The sequence below is a fragment of the Pelodiscus sinensis genome, chromosome 24 (genome assembly GCF_049634645.1).
Source record: "Pelodiscus sinensis isolate JC-2024 chromosome 24, ASM4963464v1, whole genome shotgun sequence".
Lineage (NCBI taxonomy): Eukaryota > Metazoa > Chordata > Testudines > Trionychidae > Pelodiscus > Pelodiscus sinensis.
In genome coordinates, this window is record NC_134734.1 from 6008219 (window position 1) to 6015339 (window position 7121).

The window sequence follows — 7121 nt, forward strand, 5'->3', positions numbered from 1 at the left end:
TCCATTTTAAGCAGTTCTGGAAATTCATGCCAGTGTAGACACAGACCTGCAGTTGTATGAGGTTACCCTCACTTTCCTCTCACCTTTAATCTGTGTCATTTGTTAAGAGCCTCTGGACCTATCTCTCACTTGGCACAACACTGATAATGGGCCTCTTAAGGAGGTGTCTAAATGACACCCTTCTGCAGACAGAAGGATGTAGATTAGGTACACTGCTAATGCAAATGAAGCAGGGATTTAAATATCCCGTGCTTCATTTGAATAGAAATGGCCGCCGCTTTTTGCCAACGTGTCACTTTGCTGGCAAAAAGCAGCAGACTAGACGGGGATTGGTCGACAAGGAAAGCCTTTTCCAACAGATCCCTTACACCTCGGCAGAAGGGTGTAGTTTAGACACACCCTAACTGCAGGATCTGTAATATACACAGGGAAGTAGGCCACTTTTCTGACCCCCCTCCTCCTCCCCCCATAGAACTCACTCTTTGCTGTAAGGCACAGTGTACAGGTTTTAAAGTCTATATTGTTATGGCAGCACCTGTAGCCCCACTGAGATGATAGCTGTGTGCTGCCGGACATGAGCTCTGCCCCCACCTGCCCCATTGTGCCAGGTGCTGCCAGACACAGCCAGAGACAGGCCTGCCCCAGCTCCAGCTGGAATCAGGGCCCCATTGTGCCAGGCACTGCCAGACACAGCCAAAGACAGGCCCAGCCCCAGCTGGAATCAGGGCCCCATTGTGCCAGGCACTGCCAGACACAGCCAGAGACAGGCCCAGCCCCAGCTGGAATCAGGGCCCCATTGTGCCAGGTGCTGCCAGACACAGCCAGAGACAGGCCTGCCCCAGCTCCAGCTGGAATCAGGGCCCCATTGTGCCAGGCACTGCCAGACACAGCCAGAGACAGGCCCAGCCCCAGCTGGAATCAGGGCCCCATTGTGCCAGGCACTGCCAGACACAGCCAGAGACAGGCCCAGCCCCAGCTGGAATCAGGGCCCCATTGTGCCAGGCACTGCCAGACACAGCCAGAGACAGGCCCAGCCCCAGCTGGAATCAGGGCCCCATTGTGCCAGGCACTGCCAGACACAGCCAGAGGCAGGCCTGCCCCAGCTGGAATCAGGGCCCTATTGTGCCAGGCACTGCCAGACTCAGCCAGAGGCAGGCCTGCCCCAGCTGGAATCAGGGCCCAGTTGTGCCAGGTGCTGCACACTCACAGTTGAGGATGGCCCCTGCCCTATACAGCAGGGGTGGGAAACCTCAGGCCCATGTGTTGATGCAGTCCCTGGCTTGCATGGATCCGCCCAGCTCCCCCAGACTCAGGGCTCTCCCTCAGCATTGGAAAACCTGTGCCTAATTCAGGACTGGAGCACACAAAATCTACTAGCTTAGGCCCTACGAGGCTCTGGTGGGAATGTGGGGAGTGTCTTTTTTCCTTCTCAGTTAGGGGCCACGTCAGTGTGGGTTTCTTTGTTTGTTTTGGGTTCTCACTTGTGTTTGGCTCCTGACTGATTTTTCTGTGGGTCAGTGGCCCCTGACTCAAAAGTTTCCCCATCCTTACTATAAAGCTTACACTCTAACTAAGCTACATCAACTATCCATGCCAAAGGCAACGCATGTGTCATGGTTTGACAGGGTCTGGTCTGTCTCCCAACCTGGAATGAATCTCCCCGGAGTAGGCCTCACCCCCAGGAGCTGCACGTCCCCACAAGCCAGCACAGCTCTGAGACTGGGCCTTTGGCATGAGCGAGCCCCATCCTTCTCTGCAGCCCCTGCAGTAACCCAGGCATGGCAGGCTCCCATGAGAACCGTGTGAGCCCTTGAGGGAGCAAAGCTCTCGGCACATTAACAGGGGCACCAGCAGCCTTTGCAAAACTAGCGGCTCCTTGACTAGCTGCCATACAGAAGCTGAACGGCTTTAGGGCAGCACAGGGAATGAAGATTAAAGCCCAGCTCTGTGACCTCCTGGGTGAGACCCCAGGTAAAAGCCCCCAGCTGCTTCCTCAGACTGCCCTCTCCCACATGCCCAGCCCTCAAGCTCCGTTGGGGTGGGAAATCACCTCTGGGTGGGGTCTTGGCTGTTAACAGCAGGGGGCAGCTGCCCTCCTGGCTCACAGGGGGTGCAGCATCAGGACCCTGAGACTGACAGTTCCTATAGCCAATGGGGTGAGTCCATCATTCCAGGTCAGCCTTATTGACAAGGCAGGCAGGCCAATGAGGGAGTCATAGGCCAGGGGTCCTGTCCTCCATGTGAGCGGGAGATGCCTGGCCCAGGACCCTGGGCTGAGCTGGGCGTAGGGCCACTGGCCAGAGCCAGAGTGGCCAGAGGAGCAGCCAGGGGAGCAGGTCAGTGCTGGGGTAGGGGCAGGAGCAGGAGTTGGGGCTGGAGCACTCTGGAGCCAAGCGGCTGGGGAGCGGGGATGTTCTGGGCAGAGGGCCCAGCATGGGGATGCCCCCAGCCAAGAGGCCTTGCAGGTCTGATGTGGCGGGGGGAGGGTCATGGTCCTGACATGGCGGGCTGACTCTGGGAAGAAGGGTCCCCACCTAGCACCTGAGGGTGCGTGGCTGCCACCAGAGCTAGTGTCCAACCTGCGGCATCCCTGCAGCCCAGCCAGGTCTGGGCTGAGTGAGGGACTGGCTGGGAGCTGCCTGACGTCCCAGGGATGCTGTGTGCTATGTGCCTGAGCCCAGAGCAGGGTGACTGTTTCCTTTCAACTCTCCCATGTTTTCCTTTTTTTTAAAATCATCTGCAGTCCAGCGTTTGCTAGTCAGGGTTACAAGGCCTCTGTCACCCGGGGCAGTGGGAGGGGAGCCCCCGAGGCGAGGCAGGGCTCTGAGTAAAGGCAGCCGGAGCCCTCTCACTAGCCTGTCGTTAGCCCATGTCACTGGGGCAGTGCAGAGGCCAGGAAAGTTCCCTGCAATGGCGGGACCATCCCACTCACAGTAGGTGTTTGTGGCCAGATGACTGGTTTCTCCCTTCTCCTTTGGATTTTCCATTGATAGAAGGTCGGTCTTGGCCAGGCCTTTCCAATGAGCCCTTCAGGCTCCACTAAAATATTGGGTGGGCCTGGCCACATCACCTCTGGGTGTGAAGAGGCCACGTCCCTAAGCTGCAGGGTTCTGACAGTTTAGCTCCAGGTGCAGACAGCACTAGTGTCGGTGCCAGAACCAAGGGGCCAGGGAGGACCAAGCTGCCACTTTTTAACAAAAGCCTTAGGGTGGGCGAGGGGGGGTGTGCTGCATCGTCAGGCCCTGCTCAGCTGGGGCTGCCTCCTACCTGCACGTCATGGGCAGCTCTTTGCCAGGCTGCGGTTCCCCACACCAGCTCTGCAGGCCACAGCTGTATCTGGATGGGGGGGGGGGGGGGTGGCTGCAGTGTCACGTGACAGGGAGGGGATGCACCTGCTCCCAAGGACCCATCTTTGTTCATGCTGCTTCTTCTGGTCCTGTTCCTCCGCAGCCCAGCAGATTCTTGCGCCACCCAGCTGCTGGCTCTGCAGTGCTGCCAGAGGGGGGCAGTGCTCTTCCCCGGGCAACGCTGGGGCTGCAGCTGCTCTGGCATCTTCTCCCGTCTGTGGCCAGGACAGGACTTTGCAGACTGTGGCTGCTGCATTGCAGAATGCAGGGGCTGGAGTGCAGTGAGCAGGTCCTGGGGCTTCCGGCAGCTTCCACCCCACATCCCTCTGTGCCTCTGAGAGGCAAAGTAGGTCTTATTGGACCCATCACTGTTGGAGAAAGAGACAAGCTGTCCCAGATCTGAAGAAGAGTGGGTGTGAGCTTGAAAGCTTGTCTCTTGCACCAATAATAAATAACCCTTGTCCACCTTACCTCTCTCCAATCCTGGGACCAATGAGGTTACCAGAACTCTGCAAACCCAATCAACAACGTATTGTCTGCAAGAGGCCTATTAATGATCAGATTGCTGGCATGGCTTTTGTGGTGGAAGTGGCCAGTTCTTCTGGACTTCTGAAGAAAGTCAACAAACCCATTTCTTTCCCTCTGTTTAATTATAGCTGGCTCCTGATGGCCAATTGTAAGTCAGTCAAAACCTCTGCGAAGTGGGAAAGCCCTGAGGAAGAGCTCTGGATAGGTTGGAAAACTTGCCTCTCTCACCTACTGGGGCTTGTCATATAAAAGACCTCACTGTGACACTCTGTACCTGAGAGCAGCACCCTGGAACTCTCATATTCACCACTGTCATCACATTATGATTGTTTTGAACACAGTATGGCTTGTGAGGTAGCATTTTAAAAAAATCTCGATATGCTGAACATTAATATCCTGTTGGATTCTATGTGCTAGCATTGTATGGGTGAGTATGAAGTTTTACTGTATGTGCTACTGAAATATATTCTGAGGGTGAGAACACCCCGAGCCAGCCTTTCAGTTTCAACAAATGAGGGCCAGATAGTCCCAGAGACTTCTTAGAGAAGGCATGTAGAGACAGCTTAGAGAACCCAACAGAGACGGCTTGACAAATGGGGACTGCCTGACCCCCAGGTCACATCAAGGATCCTTCTAGCCACTAGGAGAAGTTTGGAAAAGAGAGATGGTGACATCATTACTTGGCCTCTGTTTCCCTCCTCCCATGCTCCATCCCGTCTCAACACCTGGAAGCACATCTGGAAGACACAAACTTTGAACTGGGGAAGTTTGTTCCCAGACAGTCACAGGTTTAGGGATATCCAGAGCATGGGGCTGGGACCCTGATCCTCTTGGCTAATAGCCTTTGATGGCCCTATCCTGCATGAACTTATCTAATTCTTTTTTGAACCTTGATCTAGTCTTGACCTTCACAGTATCTCTGGGCAACACGACAGGTTGAGAATGCGTGGTGGTGTGTAGAGAACGACTTCCTTTTGTTTGTTTTAATGCTGGTGCCTATTAAATTCATCAGATGACCCCCAGGTCTTGTGTTATGAGAAGGAATCAACAACACATCCTTATTTACATTTTCCATACTCGTCTTGATTTTAAGGACCTCTATCCTATCTCCACTTAGTTATCTCTTTTTCATGCAGAGAAGTCCCAGTTCCATAAATTTCTCATCAGATGGAAGTTGTTCCTTACCTCTCATCATTTTTGTTGTCCTTCTCTGTACTTTTTCCAAATCCAATATATCTTTTTTGAGAGAGGGTCTGCACTCAGTATTCAAGATGTGGGTGTGCCATGGATTTTTAAAGAGGCAATATGATATCTATCTATCTATCTGTCTGTCTGTCTGTCTGTCTGTCTATCTAAGAACTAGGGGTCACCAAATGAAATTACTAGGCAGCAGGTTTAAAACAAACAAAAGGAAGTTTTTCTTCACACAGTACACAGTCAGCCTGTGGAACTCCTTGCAAGAGGAGGTTGTGAAGAGCAGGAGTTTAACGGAGTTTAAGAAAGAATGAGATAAATTCATGGAGATTAGGTCCATCAGTAGCTATTAGCTAGGATGGGTAGGAATGGTGTCCCTACCCTCTGTCAGAGGCTGGGAATGGGTGATGGGAGAGGGATTGCTTGAAGATTTCCTGTTGTATTCATTCCCTCTGGGGTATGTGGTATTGGCTACTCTGGGAAGACAGGACACTGGGCCAGATGGACCTTTGGTCTGACCCAGTATGGCCGTTCTTATGTTCTTATCCCTTTCCCAAGGATTCCCAACATTCTGTTAACTTGTTTAACATTGAATGGCTGTTTTCAGAGAACTCTCCACGGTGCCGCTAAGCTCTCTTTCTTGAGTGGTAACCATTAATTTAGATTCCAACATTTTATATGGGGAGCTGGGATTGTGTTTCCCAATACGCATTACTTGGCATTTGTCAACATTGAATTTCATCTGCCATTTTGTTGCCCAGTTACCCTGTTGTGTGAGATCCGTTTGTAGCTCGTCACGTTCTGCTTTGGACCCACTGATTTCATGGACAGAGGCCTTTGTGATAATGTACTCTGACCTCCTCTGTAACATAGCCCACAGATCTTCCCCAAAAATTCCTAGAGCAGATCTGTTAGAAAAACATCAATCTTGATTTTAAAATGACCAGTGATGGAAAATCCATCCAATAGCTAAATACTCTCACTGTTAAACTTTACATCATATTTCCAGTCTGAAATTGGTTAGCTTCAGCTTCTTGGCATTGGATCATGTTGTACCTTTCTCTGCTAGATTGAAGAGCCATTAAATATTTGTTCCCCATGTAGATCCTTATAGACTGGGATTAAGTCACCCTTTAACCTTCTCTTTGTTCAACTAAGCAGACAGCTGCAGGAGTTTCTCTCTATAAAAGCATGTTTTCTATTCCTTTAATCATTCTTGTGTCTTTCTTCTGAACCCTCTCTGATCTCTCAACATCCTTCTTGAACTGCAGACAATGAAAGTGAGGACAATATTACAGCTGTGGCTGCATCTGTGCCAAATAAAGGCAAAATAATCTCGTAAATTTTTCTTTGCTGAAGATTAAGTTCCATAAATCTTGCTCCACCGTCTCTGTTCTTCAGACATCATTGTAGCTCTTTGCTGAAGCCTCTCCAACTCTGCCCCGGGGATGTATCCAGCTTGTTAACATCTGCATTTATGTTATTCAGCCCTTCTCTCTCCCTCCCTGCTCCCAGGCCAGTGTAGCAACCAAGTGTCTTACACAGAAATAGTAAATAGCATGGGGAATGCAAATGAAGGTATTCTCTTTGAGAAACAGACTTTTCTACCTCTTGGGCTAAAGCTTTACTCTCACTGGTGAGTTTTACTAGCAGGATGCATTATAATTATTATTAACACTTGGTATTTTGTTTGCACTGGGGAGCCCTGTCATGCACCAGCACAGCATTGTGCTAGATACTGTACAGACACAGAAAGCAACCCCTGACTTGTGCTCTTCCACTGAATCAGAAAATTACATTGAAATAGAAACAGGCAGCTCCAATAAAATCACTCAGTGAGGTTTGCAAAGGTGACTTGATTGGTTCCCAATCATGTCTGCAGGTTTATTTGTTTTTATTGACTATCAAAATAAAGATTTTCCCATTAGATGCCCTAGAAGACACAAGCAGTCACAAGGGCTATAGCAACGGTACTGAGAGCAATCCCTAGCGAAGATGGCAGCGGGTCCACTCCAGGGTTTCAGCAGCCAGATTTTGTTTAGATGTCACTAG